This window comes from Syngnathus scovelli, unplaced genomic scaffold (genome assembly GCF_024217435.2).
Source record: "Syngnathus scovelli strain Florida unplaced genomic scaffold, RoL_Ssco_1.2 HiC_scaffold_53, whole genome shotgun sequence".
Taxonomy (NCBI): Eukaryota; Metazoa; Chordata; class Actinopteri; order Syngnathiformes; family Syngnathidae; genus Syngnathus; species Syngnathus scovelli.
In genome coordinates, this window is record NW_026061634.1 from 32,265 (window position 1) to 50,000 (window position 17,736).

Consider the following 17,736-nt stretch of genomic DNA (forward strand, 5'->3'; position numbering starts at 1 on the left):
CCTTGACGGGCCATTCGCAGATTTTTGCCCGGCCTGTGTTTAAGGAGGCGGCCGGTACCTCCCTCCTTGGATGACCAACAACCCTTGACGGGCCATTCGCAGATTTTTGCCCGGCCTGTGTTTAAGGAGGCGGCCGGTACCTCCCTCCTTGGATGACCTTCTACCCTTGACGGGCCATTCGCAGATTTTTGCCCGGCCTGTGTTTAAGGAGGCGGCCGGTACCTCCCACCTTGGATGACCCACTACCCTTGACGGGCCCATTCGCAGATTTTTGCCCGGCCTGTGTTTAGGGAGGCGGCCGGTACCTCCCACCTTGGATGACCCACTACCCTTGACGGGCCCATTCGCAGATTTTTGCCCGGCCTGTGTTTAGGGAGGCGACCGGTCCTCCGTAGCTTGATCGGATTTCCCTTCCGGCCTGTGTTTAAGGAGGCGGCCGGTCCTCCGTAGCTTGACCGGATTTCCCTTCCAGCCTGTGTTTAAGGAGGCGGCTGGTCCTCCCCGGTCGGTTGCCAAGCGACCGGGACCCGCAAGTGGGCAGGAACCGTCCACCCAACGCCGGCGAGCCGGGGCCGGTGGGGGCCCTACCAAGGCGGGTCTAACTTCAGGCGGTGCAAACGGGGGAGGGGGGTAAGGACGGCTGCCGGGAGCAGACAGCCGTCCCCGGGAGGGGGTAGTAGCTTCGCGGCGGCCGCCGGGAGCAGACGGCCGTCCGCGCATTCTGCCAATGCCTGTAGGACTTTGAATATTTCACAGCCGTGCCGTGGCACTTAGAAAGTTTTTCAGAGATGTGGCACTTTGAAAGTTTTTGAGAGATGTGGCACTTTGAAATTTTTTGAGAGATGTGGCACTTAGAAATTTTTTGAGAAATGTGGCACTTAGAAATTTTTTGAGAAATGTGGCACTTTGAAAATTTTTGAGAAATGTGGCACTTAGAAAATTTTCTCTCTCTCTCTGGAAGTGCCGTGCCTTCTTCAGTTCTGCTATCCGAGCAGGGGACGCTTGCTGGCGGCCGTTACCAGCGCTCGGACCAGGCCCAATTGATTTGCATGGAAAACAATTGCGTCCCCCATGCTCGTTCTGACTATATTTTGCGAAAGGGGGGTAAAGTGATGAGTACACTAAGTGGGGGGACCAACCCATGTACTCTAGAAAAAGTACATGGGTTGACAAAAGACCAGTTGGTAATGCACCCCTGGTACCCAAACCCCTGGTACCTTTAGGCACTTAGAAAAAATTTCGCCCAAATTTGGAGGTCGCTCCAGGGGAAGAGGCCGAATTTTCGCCTATTACGGCCGACCGCGGGAACCAGCCGAGGCGGACGCTTTTCGGCGCAAGAGCCGTTGGCACTTAGAAAATATTCGCTAAACTTCAAAGGACCTCCAGGGGAAGAGGCCGAATTGTCACTTTTTCTGGCCGACATCGGGAACCAGCCGAGTCGGACTCTTTACGGCGGAGCAGCCGTTGGCACTTAGAAAATATTCGCCAAACTCGGCCGGACTTCCAGGGGAAGAGGCCGAATTGTCACTTGTTCTGCCCGACATCGGGAACCAGCCGAGTCGGACGCTTTAAGGCGGAGCAGCCGTTGGCACTTAGAAAATATTCGCCAAACTTGAACGGACCTCCAGGGGAAGAGGCCGAATTTTCACTTGTTCTGCCCGACATCGGGAACCAGCCGAGTCGGACGCTTTAAGGCGGAGCAGCTGTTGGCACTTAGAAAATATTCCCCAAACTTGAACGGACCTCCAGGGGAAGAGGCCGAATTTTCACCTGTTCTGGCCGACATCGGGAACCAGCCGAGTCGGACGCTTTAAGGCGGAGCAGCCGTTGGCACTTAGAAAATATTCGTTAAACTTGAAAAGACCTCCAGGGGAAGAGGCCGAATTTTCACTTGTTCTGGCCGACATCGGGAACCAGCCGAGTCGGACGCTTTAAGGCGGAGCAGCCGTTGGCACTTAGAAAATATTCGTTAAACTTGAAAAGACCTCCAGGGGAAGAGGCCGAATTGTCACTTGTTCTGGCCGACATCGGGAACCAGCCGAGTCGGGACCTTTAAGGCTGAGCAGCCGTTGGCACTTAGGAAATATTTGCCTTAACTCGGCCGGACTTCCAGGGGAAGAGGCCGGATTTTCACTTGTTCTGGCCGACATCGGGAACCAGCCGAGTCGGACTCTTTACGGCGGAACAGCCGTTGGCACTTAGGAAATATTTGCCTTAACTCGGCCGGACTTCCAGGGGAAGAGGCCGATTTTTCACTTGTTCTGGCCGACCGGGGGAACCAGCCGAGTCGGACTCTTTACGGCGGAACAGCCGTTGGCACTTAGGAAATATTCGCCGAACTCGGCCGGACTTCCAGGGGAAGAGGCCGATTTTTCACTTGTTCTGGCCGACATCGGGAACCAGCCGAGTCGGACCCTTTACGGCGGAACAGCCGTTGGCACTTTGGAAATATTTGCCTTAACTCGGCCGGACTTCCAGGGGAAGAGGCCGGATTTTCACTTGTTCTGGCCGACCGGGGGAACCGGCCGAGGCGGACACTTTACGGCGGAGCAGCCGTTGGCACTTAGGAAATATTTGCCTTAACTCGGCCGGACTTCCAGGGGAAGAGGCCGGATTTTCACTTGTTCTGGCCGACATCGGGAACCAGCCGAGTCGGACACTTTAAGGCTGAGCAGCCGTTGGCACTTAGGAAATATTTGCCTTAACTCGGCCGGACTTCCAGGGGAAGAGGCCGGATTTTCACTTGTTCTGGCCGACATCGGGAACCAGCCGAGTCGGACACTTTAAGGCTGAGCAGCCGTTGGCACTTAGGAAATATTTGCCTTAACTCGGCCGGACTTCCAGGGGAAGAGGCCGGATTTTCACTTGTTCTGGCCGACATCGGGAACCAGCCGAGTCGGACCCTTTACGGCGGAACAGCCGTTGGCACTTAGGAAATATTTGCCTTAACTCGGCCGGACTTCCAGGGGAAGAGGCCGATTTTTCACTTGTTCTGGCCGACCGGGGGAACCAGCCGAGTCGGACTCTTTACGGCGGAACAGCCGTTGGCACTTAGGAAATATTCGCCGAACTCGGCCGGACTTCCAGGGGAAGAGGCCGATTTTTCACTTGTTCTGGCCGACATCGGGAACCAGCCGAGTCGGACCCTTTACGGCGGAACAGCCGTTGGCACTTAGGAAATATTTGCCTTAACTCGGCCGGACTTCCAGGGGAAGAGGCCGGATTTTCACTTGTTCTGGCCGACCGGGGGAACCGGCCGAGGCGGACACTTTACGGCGGAGCAGCCGTTGGCACTTAGGAAATATTTGCCTTAACTCGGCCGGACTTCCAGGGGAAGAGGCCGGATTTTCACTTGTTCTGGCCGACATCGGGAACCAGCCGAGTCGGACACTTTAAGGCTGAGCAGCCGTTGGCACTTAGGAAATATTTGCCTTAACTCGGCCGGACTTCCAGGGGAAGAGGCCGGATTTTCACTTGTTCTGGCCGACATCGGGAACCAGCCGAGTCGGACACTTTAAGGCTGAGCAGCCGTTGGCACTTAGGAAATATTTGCCTTAACTCGGCCGGACTTCCAGGGGAAGAGGCCGGATTTTCACTTGTTCTGGCCGACATCGGGAACCAGCCGAGTCGGACTCTTTACGGCGGAACAGCCGTTGGCACTTAGGAAATATTTGCCTTAACTCGGCCGGACTTCCAGGGGAAGAGGCCGATTTTTCACTTGTTCTGGCCGACCGGGGGAACCAGCCGAGTCGGACTCTTTACGGCGGAACAGCCGTTGGCACTTAGGAAATATTCGCCGAACTCGGCCGGACTTCCAGGGGAAGAGGCCGATTTTTCACTTGTTCTGGCCGACATCGGGAACCAGCCGAGTCGGACCCTTTACGGCGGAACAGCCGTTGGCACTTAGGAAATATTTGCCTTAACTCGGCCGGACTTCCAGGGGAAGAGGCCGGATTTTCACTTGTTCTGGCCGACCGGGGGAACCGGCCGAGGCGGACACTTTACGGCGGAGCAGCCGTTGGCACTTAGGAAATATTTGCCTTAACTCGGCCGGACTTCCAGGGGAAGAGGCCGGATTTTCACTTGTTCTGGCCGACATCGGGAACCAGCCGAGTCGGACACTTTAAGGCTGAGCAGCCGTTGGCACTTAGGAAATATTTGCCTTAACTCGGCCGGACTTCCAGGGGAAGAGGCCGGATTTTCACTTGTTCTGGCCGACATCGGGAACCAGCCGAGTCGGACACTTTAAGGCTGAGCAGCCGTTGGCACTTAGGAAATATTTGCCTTAACTCGGCCGGACTTCCAGGGGAAGAGGCCGGATTTTCACTTGTTCTGGCCGACATCGGGAACCAGCCGAGTCGGACTCTTTACGGCGGAACAGCCGTTGGCACTTAGGAAATATTCGCCGAACTCGGCCGGACTTCCAGGGGAAGAGGCCGATTTTTCACTTGTTCTGGCCGACATCGGGAACCAGCCGAGTCGGACCCTTTACGGCGGAACAGCCGTTGGCACTTAGGAAATATTTGCCTTAACTCGGCCGGACTTCCAGGGGAAGAGGCCGGATTTTCACTTGTTCTGGCCGACCGGGGGAACCGGCCGAGGCGGACACTTTACGGCGGAGCAGCCGTTGGCACTTAGGAAATATTCGCCAAAATGTTCCGGACCTCCAGGGGAAGAGGCCGAATTTTCGCTCGTTCTGGCCGACCGGAGGAACCAGCCGAGGCGGACACTTTACGGCGGTTGAGCCGTTGGCACTTAGGAAATATTCGCCAAAATGTTCCGGACCTCCAGGGGAAGAGGCCGAATTTTCACTTGTTCTGGCCGACCGGGGGAACCGGCCGAGGCGGACACTTTACGGCGGAGCAGCCGTTGGCACTTAGGAAATATTCGCCAAAATGTTCCGGACCTCCAGGGGAAGTGGCCGAATTTTCACTCGTTCTGGCCGACCGGAGGAACCAGCCGAGGCGGACACTTTACGGCGGTTGAGCCGTTGGCACTTAGGAAATATTCGCCAAAATGTTCCGGACCTCCAGGGGAAGAGGCCGAATTTTCACTTGTTCTGGCCGACCGGGGGAACCAGCCGAGGCGGACACTTTACGGCGGAGCACCCGTTAGCACTTAGAAAATATTCGCCAAAATGTTCCGGACCTCCAGGGAAAGAGGCCGAATTTTCGCTCGTTCGGGCCGACCGGGAGAACCGGCCGAGGCGGACACTTTACGGCGGTTGAGCCGTTGGCACTTAGAAATTATTCAGACTTCCATCAAACACACATCGGCCTTTTGCCGTCACTGCCCGGGATGGGCACCGTGGTAGCTCGGACAGTTCGTGTGACAGCTTCCGCTGGCACTTAGACAATTTTTAAAATGAAAATAAACAGTTCTGCACATACGTGCCGACTATATTTTGCGAAAGGGGGGTAAAGTGATGAGTACACTAAGTGGGGGGACCAAGTACATAAAGCCCACCCCTGGTACCTCAGAGAGGCCGAATTGACACATTTTGTGTCCGACCGCGGGAACCAGCCGAGGCGGACGCTTTTCGGCGCAAGAGCCGTTGGCACTTAGAAAATATTAGTTAATCTTGAACGGACCTCCAGGGGAAGAGGCCGAATTTTCACTTGTTCTGGCCGACATCGGGAACCAGCCGAGGCGGACGCTTTTCGGCGCAAGAGCCGTTGGCACTTAGAAGATATTCGTTAATCTTGAACGGACCTCCAGGGGAAGAGGCCGAATGTTCACTTGTTCTGGCCGACATCGGGAACCAGCCGAGTCGGACGCTTTACGGCGGAGCAGCCGTTGGCACTTAGAAAATATTCGTTAATCTTGAACGGACCTCCAGGGGAAGAGGCCGAATTTTCACTTGTTCTGGCCGACATCGGGAACCAGCCGAGTCGGACGCTTTACGGCGGAGCAGCCGTTGGCACTTTGAAAATATTCGTTAAACTTCAACTGACCTCCAGGGGAAGAGGCCGAGTTTCCACTTGTTCTGGCCGACATCGGCAACCAGCCGAGTCGGACACCTTACGGCGGAAGAGCCGATGGCACTTAGAAAATATTCGTTAAACTTGAACGGACCTCCAGGGGAAGAGGCCGAATTTTCGCTTGTTCAGGCCGACCGGAGGAACCGGCCGAGTCGGACACCTTACGGCGGAAGAGCCGATGGCACTTAGAAAATATTCGTTAAACTTGACAGGACCTCCAGGGGAAGAGGCCGAATTTTCGCTCGTTCAGGCCGACCGGAGGAACCGGCCGAGACGGACACCTTACGGCGGAAGAGCCGATGGCACTTAGAAAATATTCGTTAAACTTGACAGGACCTCCAGGGGAAGAGGCCGAATTTTCGCTCGTTCAGGCCGACCGGAGGAACCGGCCGAGTCGGACACATTACGGCGGAAGAGCCGATGGCACTTAGAAAATATTCGCAGAAGTTGGCCGGACTTCCAGAGCGAGAGGCCGAATTGTCACATTATTTGGCCGACTAGGGGAACCGGCCGAGTCGGACACCTTACGGCGGAAGAGCCGATGGCACTTAGAAAATATTCGTTAAACTTGACAGGACCTCCAGGGGAAGAGGCCGAATTTTCGCTTGTTCAGGCCGACCGGAGGAACCGGCCGAGTCGGACACCTTACGGCGGAAGAGCCGATGGCACTTAGAAAATATTCGTTAAACTTGACAGGACCTCCAGGGGAAGAGGCCGAATTTTCGCTCGTTCGGGCCGACCGGAGGAACCGGCCGGGTCGGACACCTTACGGCGGAAGAGCCGTTCGCACTTAGAAAATATTCGTTAAACTTGACAGGACCTCCAGGGGAAGAGGCCGAATTTTCGCTTGTTCAGGCCGACCGGAGGAACCGGCCGAGTCGGACACCTTACGGCGGAAGAGCCGATGGCACTTAGAAAATATTCGTTAAACTTGACAGGACCTCCAGGGGAAGAGGCCGAATTTTCGCTTGTTCAGGCCGACCGGAGGAACCGGCCGAGTCGGACACCTTACGGCGGAAGAGCCGATGGCACTTAGAAAATATTCGTTAAACTTGACAGGACCTCCAGGGGAAGAGGCCGAATTTTCGCTCGTTCAGGCCGACCGGAGGAACCGGCCGAGTCGGACACCTTACGGCGGAAGAGCCGATGGCACTTTGAAAATATTCGCCAAAATGTTCCGGACCTCCAGGGGAAGAGGCCGAATTTTCGCTCGTTCGGGCCGACCGGAGGAACCAGCCGGGTCGGACACGTTACGGCGCAACAGCCGTTGGCACTTTGAAAATATTCGCCAAAGTCGTCCGGACCTCCAGGGGAAGAGGCCGAATTTTCGCTCGTTCGGGCCGACCGGAGGAACCAGCCGGGTCGGACACTTTACGGCGGAGCAGCCGTTGGCACTTTGAAAATATTCGCCAAAATGTTCCGGACCTCCAGGGGAAGAGGCCGAATTTTCGCTCGTTCGGGCCGACCGGAGGAACCGGCCGGGTCGGACACGTTACGGCGCAACAGCCGTTGGCACTTTGAAAATATTCGCCAAAATGTTCCGGACCTCCAGGGGAAGAGGCCGAATTTTCGCTCGTTCGGGCCGACCGGGAGAACCAGCCGAGGCGGACACTTTACGGCGGTTGAGCCGTTGGCACTTAGAAATTATTCAGACTTCCATCAAACACACATCGGCCTTTTGCCGTCACTGCCCGGGATGGGCACCGTGGTAGCTCGGACAGTTCGTGTGACAGCTTCCGCTGGCACTTAGAAAATTTTTAAAATGAAAATAAACAGTTCTGCACATACGTGCCGACTATATTTTGCGAAAGGGGGGTAAAGTGATGAGTACACTAAGTGGGGGGACCAAGTACATAAAGCCTACCCCTGGTACCTCAGAGAGGCCGAATTTTCGAATTCTGAGGCCGAGCTGGGGAACCAGACGAGGCGGACACTTTTCCGAGCGAGAGCCGATGGCACTTAGAAAATTTTCGGCTAAGTCGGCAGGACTTCCAGAGCGAGAGGCCGAATATTCGTCATCTGTGGCCGACCGGGGAACCAGCGGAGGCGGATAGGCGGTCACGGAGGTCCCGCCGGCTGGTCCGCGGGCCATTTTGGGTCCCGTAATTTAGCGGTCGCGGTCCGGAATCCACGCCGACCGGGGAACCAGCGGAGGCGGATAGGCGGTCACGGAGGTCCCGCCGGCTGGTCCGCGGGCCATTTTGGGTCCCGTAATTTAGCGGTCGCGGTCCGGAATCCACGCCGACCGGGGAACCAGCGGAGGCGGATAGGCGGTCACGGAGGTCCCGCCGGCTGGTCCGCGGGCCAATTTGGGTCCCGTAATTTAGCGGTCGCGGTCCGGAATCCACGCCGACCGGGGAACCAGCGGAGGCGGATAGGCGGTCACGGAGGTCCCGCCGGCTGGTCCGCGGGCCATTTTGGGTCCCGTAATTTAGCGGTCGCGGTCCGGAATCCACGCCGACCGGGGAACCAGCGGAGGCGGATAGGCGGTCACGGAGGTCCCGCCGGCTGGTCCGCGGGCCATTTTGGGTCCCGTAATTTAGCGGTCGCGGTCCGGAATCCACGCCGACCGGGGAACCAGCGGAGGCGGATAGGCGGTCACGGAGGTCCCGCCGGCTGGTCCGCGGGCCATTTTGGGTCCCGTAATTTAGCGGTCGCGGTCCGGAATCCACGCCGACCGGGGAACCAGCGGAGGCGGATAGGCGGTCACGGAGGTCCCGCCGGCTGGTCCGCGGGCCAATTTGGGTCCCGTAATTTAGCGGTCGCGGTCCGGAATCCACGCCGACCGGGGAACCAGCGGAGGCGGATAGGCGGTCACGGAGGTCCCGCCGGCTGGTCCGCGGGCCATTTTGGGTCCCGTAATTTAGCGGTCGCGGTCCGGAATCCACGCCGACCGGGGAACCAGCGGAGGCGGATAGGCGGTCACGGAGGTCCCGCCGGCTGGTCCGCGGGCCATTTTGGGTCCCGTAATTTAGCGGTCGCGGTCCGGAATCCACGCCGACCGGGGAACCAGCGGAGGCGGATAGGCGGTCACGGAGGTCCCGCCGGCTGGTCCGCGGGCCAATTTGGGTCCCGTAATTTAGCGGTCGCGGTCCGGAATCCACGCCGACCGGGGAACCAGCGGAGGCGGATAGGCGGTCACGGAGGTCCCGCCGGCTGGTCCGCGGGCCATTTTGGGTCCCGTAATTTAGCGGTCGCGGTCCGGAATCCACGCCGACCGGGGAACCAGCGGAGGCGGATAGGCGGTCACGGAGGTCCCGCCGGCTGGTCCGCGGGCCAATTTGGGTCCCGTAATTTAGCGGTCGCGGTCCGGAATCCACGCCGACCGGGGAACCAGCGCAGGCGGATAGGCGGTCACGGAGGTCCCGCCGGCTGGTCCGCGGGCCAATTGGGGTCCCGTAAGTTAGCGGTCGCGGCCCGGAATTCGCGCCGGCCCGCAGCCACCGCCAGGCGGATAGGCGGTCACGGAGGTCCCGCCGGCCGGTCCGCGGGGGGAAGTGCGCCCTCTGGCGGACACGCCGTTGTAAATGAATGGGGTTTGGCACTTAGTGCATTTTTCGCCGAAGCCGACGAGCGCTCCGGGCGAGGAGGCCGGATTCTCGCCATCCGTGGCCGGCCGGGGAACCGGCCAAGGCGGATAGGCGGTCACGGGGGTCCCGCCGGCTGGTCCGCGGGCCAATTGGGGTCCCGTAAGTTAGCGGTCGCGGCCCGGAATCCGCGCCGGCCAGCAGCCACCGGGAGGCGGGTAGGCTGTCACGGAGGTCCCGCCGGCTGGTCCGCGGGCCATTTAGGGTCCCGTAGGTGAGCGGTCGCGGCCCGGAATCCAGGCCGGCCAGGAGGCACCGCCAGGCGGATAGGCGGTCACGGAGGTCCCGCCAGCTGGTCCGCGGGCCATTTATGGTCCCGTAAGTTAGCGGTTGCGGCCCGGAATCCACGCCGGCCAGGAGGCACCGGCAGGCGGATGGGCTTTCACGGAGGTCCCGCCAGCCGGTCCGCGGGCCAATTAGGGTCCCGTAAGTTAGCGGTCGCGGCCCGGAATCCGCGCCGGCCAGCAGCCACCGCCAGGCGGGTAGGCTGTCACGGAGGTCCCGCCAGCTGGTCCGCGGGCCATTTAGGGTCCCGTAAGTTAGCGGTCGCGGCCCGGAATGCACGCCGGCCAGCAGCCACCGGCAGGCGGATAGGCGGTCACGGAGGTCCCGCCGGCCGGTCCGCTGGCCAATTACCTCCAGCCGAGCGGATATGAACTTTATTAGCACCTTCTACGAGATGGCGGAGCCTTATTCGACAACCAGCACCTCGGCTTAGCATTTTCCACGGCCCGCTGATCTTCCAGAAGACGTCCAGCCGGTTTCCTCCTCACATTTTAAGCCGGCCGAGGCTTCCGGCACCCCGGCTAAGCTTTCTCCACGGCCCGCTGAGCTTCCGAGGGACCTCCAGCCGGTTCTCCCGGTGCCTCGCGCCTCGCTTTGTGAGCCGGCCGAGGCTTCCAGCACCCCGGCTAAGCTTTCTCCACGGCCCGCTGAGCTTCCAGGGGACCTGCAGCCGGTTCTCCCGGTGCCTCGCGCCTCGCTTTGTGAGCCGGCCGAGGCTTCCAGCACCCCGGCTAAGCTTTCTCCACGGCCCGCTGAGCTTCCGAGGGACCTCCAGCCGGTTCTCCCGGTGCCTCGCGCCTCGCTTTGCGAGCCGGCCGAGGCTTCCAGCACCTCGGCTGAGCGTTTTCGGCGGCCCGTTGCTCTCCCGGAGGTCGCAACGGGGAGTTACCTCCCTCTCGCGGACACGGCGAGTAAATACACCGCCTCTCGCACTTGGCGCACACTCACTCGCATTGCTACGCCTCCCGTGGCACTTTAAGCGGCCGAACGGCGGGAGTAACTACGACTCTCTTAAGGTAGGCTCACTTGACTATTTATTCATGTATTTATTTATTTTTGACGGTTCGCGGAGGCGATGACGCTCCGCGCGGGTAAACGGCGGGAGTAACTGTGACTCTCTTAAGGTAGGCTCACTTGACATTTATTCATTCATGTATTTATTTATTTTTGACGGTTCGCGGAGGCGATGACGCTCCGCGCGGGTAAACGGCGGGAGTAACTGTGACTCTCTTAAGGTAGGCTCACTTGACATTTATTTTGGCGGTTCGCGGAGGCGCCGGGAGGCCGTGCGCGCGCGCAGAGCGGCCGAATAACGCTCCGCCGGCCCCGGGTGATTACCGAGAGGCTCCCCGGCCTCGCGGAGCTCCGACGCTCCTCCGCGGGACCTCCGGCGGCCGGCGCGCTCGCGCACCACCCCCCGGCACCGCCGGGAGGCCGTGCGCGCGCGCGCAGAGCGGCCGAATAACGCTCCGCCGGCCCCGGGTGATTACCGAGAGGCTCCCCGGCCTCGCGGAGCTCCGACGCTCCTCCGCGGGACCTCCGGCGGCCGGCGCGCTCGCGCACCACCCCCCGGCACCGCCGGGAGGCCGTGCGCGCGCGCGCAGAGCGGCCGAATAACGCTCCGCCGGCCCCGGGTGATTACCGAGAGGCTCCCCGGCCTCGCGGAGCTCCGACGCTCCTCCGCGGGACCTCCGGCGGCCGGCGCGCTCGCGCACCACCCCCCGGCACCGCCGGGAGGCCGTGCGCGCGCGCGCAGAGCGGCCGAATAACGCTCCGCCGGCCCCGGGTGATTACCGAGAGGCTCCCCGGCCTCGCGGAGCTCCGACGCTCCTCCGCGGGACCTCCGGCGGCCGGCGCGCTCGCGCACCACCCCCCGGCACCGCCGGGAGGCCGTGCGCGCGCGCGCAGAGCGGCCGAATAACGCTCCGCCGGCCCCGGGTGATTACCGAGAGGCTCCCCGGCCTCGCGGAGCTCCGACGCTCCTCCGCGGGACCTCCGGCGGCCGGCGCGCTCGCGCACCACCCCCCGGCACCGCCGGGAGGCCGTGCGCGCGCGCGCAGAGCGGCCGAATAACGCTCCGCCGGCCCCGGGTGATTACCGAGAGGCTCCCCGGCCTCGCGGAGCTCCGACGCTCCTCCGCGGGACCTCCGGCGGCCGGCGCGCTCGCGCACCACCCCCCGGCACCGCCGGGAGGCCGTGCGCGCGCGCGCAGAGCGGCCGAATAACGCTCCGCCGGCCCCGGGTGATTACCGAGAGGCTCCCCGGCCTCGCGGAGCTCCGACGCTCCTCCGCGGGACCTCCGGCGGCCGGCGCGCTCGCGCACCACCCCCCGGCACCGCCGGGAGGCCGTGCGCGCGCGCAGAGCGGCCGAATAACGCTCCGCCGGCCACCGGGTGATTACCGAGAGGCTCCCCGGCCTCGCGGAGCTCCGACGCTCCTCCGCGGGACCTCCGGCGGCCGGCGCGCTCGCGCACCACCCCCCGGCACCGCCGGGAGGCCGTGCGCGCGCGCGCAGAGCGGCCGAATAACGCTCCGCCGGCCCCGGGTGATTACCGAGAGGCTCCCCGGCCTCGCGGAGCTCCGACGCTCCTCCGCGGGACCTCCGGCGGCCGGCGCGCTCGCGCACCACCCCCCGGCACCGCCGGGAGGCCGTGCGCGCGCGCGCAGAGCGGCCGAATAACGCTCCGCCGGCCCCGGGTGATTACCGAGAGGCTCCCCGGCCTCGCGGAGCTCCGACGCTCCTCCGCGGGACCTCCGGCGGCCGGCGCGCTCGCGCACCACCCCCCGGCACCGCCGGGAGGCCGTGCGCGCGCGCGCAGAGCGGCCGAATAACGCTCCGCCGGCCCCGGGTGATTACCGAGAGGCTCCCCGGCCTCGCGGAGCTCCGACGCTCCTCCGCGGGACCTCCGGCGGCCGGCGCGCTCGCGCACCACCCCCCGGCACCGCCGGGAGGCCGTGCTCGCGCGCCAAGTGGCCGAAAATAGCTCCAAGCCCAGCGGATCGGCTGCTTGGAAGCACCGCGCCGTCCGGCTCCACCTGGTACCTCGCACGGCTCTCATCTCCCCCCCGCACGGACTTCCGAGCGCTCGGGGAGACGCTCGGAAGCTGCCGGTGCCGCCGCGGCGGGGAATTGCCTCCCTCTGGCGGACGCGGCGAGTAAAAACACCACCTCTCGCACTTTGCGCACACTTACTTGCGTGGGTCCGCTTCCGATGACACTTTGAGCGGCCAAACGGCGGGAGTAACTACGACTCTCTTAAGGTAGGCTCACTTGACATTTATTCATGTATTTATTTATTTTTGACGGTTCGCGGAGGCGATGACGCTCCGCGCGGGTAAACGGCGGGAGTAGCTGTGACTCTCTTAAGGTAGCCTGACTCGACGTCTTTTTCAACGGTGGCTGGAGGACCCAGGCGGTTCTCGGGGGTGCGTCGCTCCTCACTTTTGACGCCCGAGGAGGCTCCCGGCACCTCGGCTACGCGTTTTCGGCGGCCCGCTGAGCTTCCAGAAGACCTCCAGCCGGTTCTCCCGATGCTTTCCTCCTCACGTTTTAAGCCGGCCGAGGCTTCCGGCACCCCGGCTAAGCTTTTTCCCACGGCCCGCTGAGCTTCCAGGGGACCTCCGGCCGGTTCTCCGCGCGCTTTCCTCCTCACTTTTAAGCCGGCCGAGGCTCCAGGCACCCCGGCCAAGCGTTTCCCACGGCCCGCTGAGCTTCCAGGGGACCTCCGGCCGGTTCTCCGCGCGCTTTCCTCCTCACTTGTAAGCCGGCCGAGGCTCCAGGCACCTCGGCTAAGCGTTTTGAACGGCCCGCTGAGCTTCCAGAAGACCTCCAGCCGGTTCTCCCGGTGCTTTCCTCCTCACGTTTTAAGCCGGCCGAGGCTTCCGGCACCCCGGCTGAGCTTTTTCCCACGTCCCGCTGAGTTTCCAGGGGACCTCCGGCCGGTTCTCCGCGCGCTTTCCTCCTCACTTTTAAGCCGGCCGAGGCTCCCGGCACCCCGGCCAAGCGTTTCCCACGGCCCGCTGAGCTTCCAGGGGACCTCCGGCCGGTTCTCCGCGCGCCCCCCTCCTAACTCGACGCCCGAGGAGGCTCCCGGCACCCCGGCTAAGCGATTTGAACGGCCCGCTGATCTCCCGGAGGTCGCAACGGGGAATTGCCTCCCTCTCGCGGACACGGCGCGTAAATGCACCGCCTCTCGCACTTGGCGCACACTCACTGGCATCGCTACGCCTCCCGTGGCACTTTAAGCGACCGGGACCACCGCGAGCGCGGGCGATGACTAAGAGGCTCCCCGGCCGGCCTCGCGGAGCTCCGACGCTCCCCCGCCGGACTTCCGGCGGCCGGCCGGAGCCTCGGCACGGCTGCCGCACTCCCTAATAACACCCCGCGGACCCCCGCGAGCCGAACGCTCGCTGCCGCGGGCGACCCGTGCCAAGGCGGACGCGTGACGGCGCGGGAGCCCTCGGCACTATATCACGGTCACGTATGTAGTCAAATCGTGTAAAATCACCGTTAGTTTATTCATAATATAGGTAATAATTAAATAAATATTAACATCGCGTATATCATTAATAAACACATGTATGTATTTATTTAATAATTAAATAAATATTAACATCGCGTATAATCATGCGCAATACTTCGTGGCCGACCGGGGAACCGGCGAAGGCGGACGCATCGCGGCGCGAGAGCCGTTGGCACTTTGGAAAAATAAATAAATAAATAAATAAATAAATAAATAAATAATAATTCGCCGACCGGGCTCCGGGGGGAGAGGCCGATTTTTGGCCGTTCGTGGCCGACCGGGGAACCGGCGAAGGCGGACGCATCGCGGCGCGAGAGCCGTTGGCACTTTGGAAAAATAAATAAATAAATAAATAAATAAATAATTCGCCGACCGGGCTCCGGGGCAAGAGGCCGAATTTTCGCTCGTTCGGGCCGACCGGGGAACCGGCGAAGGCGGACGCAGCGCGGCGCGAGAGCCGTTGGCACTTTGAAAAAAAAAAAAAAAAAAAAAATTCGCCCACCGGGCTCCGGGGGAAGAGGCCGGCTTTTCGCCGTTCGCGGCCGACCGGGGAACCGGCGAAGGCGGACGCGCTCTCTAACGAGCCCCGCCGGCCGGAGGAAGTGCGCCCTCTGGCGGACACGCCGTTGTAAATGAATGGGGTTTGGCACTTGGTGCATTTTTCGCCCAAGTCGAAGCGCGCTCCGGGCGAGGAGGCCGGATTCTCGCCACCCGTGGCCGGCCGGGGAACCGGCCAAGGCGGACGCGCTCTCTAACGAGCCCCGCCGGCCGGAGGAAGGCGAGAGCCGTTGGCACTTTGGAAAAAAAATAAATAAATAAATAAATAATAATTCGCCGACCGGGCTCCGGGGGAAGAGGCCGGCTTTTCGCCGTTCGCGGCCGACCGGGGAACCGGCGAAGGCGGACGCGCTCTCTAACGAGCCCCGCCGGCCGGAGGAAGTGCGCCCTCTGGCGGACACGCCGTTGTAAATGAATGGGGTTTGGCACTTGGTGCATTTTTCGCCCAAGTCGAAGCGCGCTCCGGGCGAGGAGGCCGGATTCTCGCCACCCGTGGCCGGCCGGGGAACCGGCCAAGGCGGACGCGCTCTCTAACGAGCCCCGCCGGCCGGAGGAAGTGCGCCCTCTGGCGGACACGCCGTTGTAAATGAATGGGGTTTGGCACTTGGTGCATTTTTCGCCCAAGTCGAAGCGCGCTCCGGGCGAGGAGGCCGGATTCTCGCCACCCGTGGCCGGCCGGGGAACCGGCCAAGGCGGACGCGGTCTCTAACGAGCCCCGCCGGCCGGAGGAAGTGCGCCCTCTGGCGGACACGCCGTTGTAAATGAATGGGGTTTGGCACTTGGTGCATTTTTCGCCCAAGTCGAAGCGCGCTCCGGGCGAGGAGGCCGGATTCTCGCCACCCGTGGCCGGCCGGGGAACCGGCGAAGGCGGATAGGCTTTCACGGAGGATCCGCCGGCTGGTCCGCGGGCCGATTAGGGTCCCGCGAGTGAGCGGTGGCGGTCCGGAATCCAGGCCGGCCAGGAGGCACCGCCAGGCGGATAGGCTTTCACGGAGGTCCCGCCGGCTGGTCCGCGGGCCGATTAGGGTCCCGCGAGTGAGCGGTGGCGGTCCGGAATCCAGGCCGGCCCGGAGCCACCGCCAGGCGGATAGGCTTTCACGGAGGAGCCGCCGGCTGGTCCGCGGGCCGTTTAGGGTCCCGTAAGTTAGCGGTCGCGGTCCGGAATCCAGGCCGTCCAGGAGGCACCGCCAGGCGGATAGGCTTTCACGGAGGTCCCGCCGGCTGGTCCGCGGGCCGATTAGGGTCCCGCGAGTGAGCGGTGGCGGTCCGGAATCCAGGCCGGCCCGGAGCCACCGCCAGGCGGATAGGCTTTCACGGAGGAGCCGCCGGCTGGTCCGCGGGCCGTTTAGGGTCCCGTAAGTTAGCGGTCGCGGTCCGGAATCCAGGCCGTCCAGGAGGCACCGCCAGGCGGATAGGCTTTCACGGAGGACCCGCCGGCTGGTCCGCGGGCCGTTTAGGCTCCCGTAAGTTAGCGGTCGCGGTCCGGAATACAGGCCGTCCAGGAGGCACTGCCAGGCGGATACACTCTCTAACGAGCCCCGCCGGCTGGTCCGCCGGGGGAAGTGCGCCCTCTGGCGGACACGCCGTTGTAAATGAATGGGGTTTGGCACTTAGTGCATTTTTCGACCAGCGGCAACGCAGGCTGACGGGCGGCCGCTTCCACGGGCCGGCACTACTCTACGGAGGCGCTAGCCGCCTCCGGTGGGGGCCGTGTGATCTCGCTGGATGCCCGAGGACCTTCCGCCAGGCCCGGCCGCAGCTTTTGCGCGCGCCCGGTCCTATTATCTGGTGGAAGCTGGAGGCCGGGGCTCGGCAGCTCGCTGCCCGGGGACCTTCCGCGAGGCCCGGCCGCAGCTTTTACGCACGGCCGCTGCTATTCTCCGGCTCCGGCTTCGTCCCGGAGGGTGCTTGGGGAACGGCGGCGCACACCGCGAACGGCCGGTGGCGGTCGGCCGGTGGCGGTCGGCTGGTGGCGGTCGGCTGGTGGCGGTCGGGGATGGCGCTTGGGGATGGTGGCTGTCGCCTTGTGGCGGTCGGCTGGTGGCGGTCGGGGGTGGCGCTTGGGGATGGTGGCTGTCGCCTTGTGGCGGTCGGCTGGTGGCGGTCGGCTGGTGGCGGTCGGCTGGTGGCGGTCGGTGGTGGCGGTCGGGGATGGCGCTTGGGGATGGTGGCTGTCGCCTTGTGGCGGTCGGCTGGTGGCGGTCGGCTGGTGGCGGTCGGGGGTGGCGCTTGGGGATGGTGGCTGTCGCCTTGTGGCGGTCGGCTGGTGGCGGTCGGCTGGTGGCGGTCGGGGGTGGCGCTTGGGGATGGTGGCTGTCGCCTTGTGGCGGTCGGCTGGTGGCGGTCGGGGATGGCGCTTGGGGATGGTGGCTGTCGCCTTGTGGCGGTCGGCTGGTGGCGGTCGGGGGTGGCGCTTGGGGATGGTGGCTGTCGCCTTGTGGCGGTCGGCTGGTGGCGGTCGGCTGGTGGCGGTCGGCTGGTGGCGGTCGGGGATGGCGCTTGGGGATGGTGGCTGTCGCCTTGTGGCGGTCGGCTGGTGGCGGTCGGGGATGGCGCTTGGGGATGGTGGCTGTCGCCTTGTGGCGGTCGGCTGGTGGCGGTCGGCTGGTGGCGGTCGGGGATGGCGCTTGGGGATGGTGGCTGTCGCCTTGTGGCGGTCGGCTGGTGGCGGTCGCCTTGGGGCGGTCGGGGGGCGGCGGTCGGGGGTGGCGCTTGGGGATGGTGGCTGTCGCCTTGTGGCGGTCGGCTGGTGGCGGTCGCCTTGTGGCGGTCGGGGGGTGGCGGTCGGGGATGGCGCTTGGG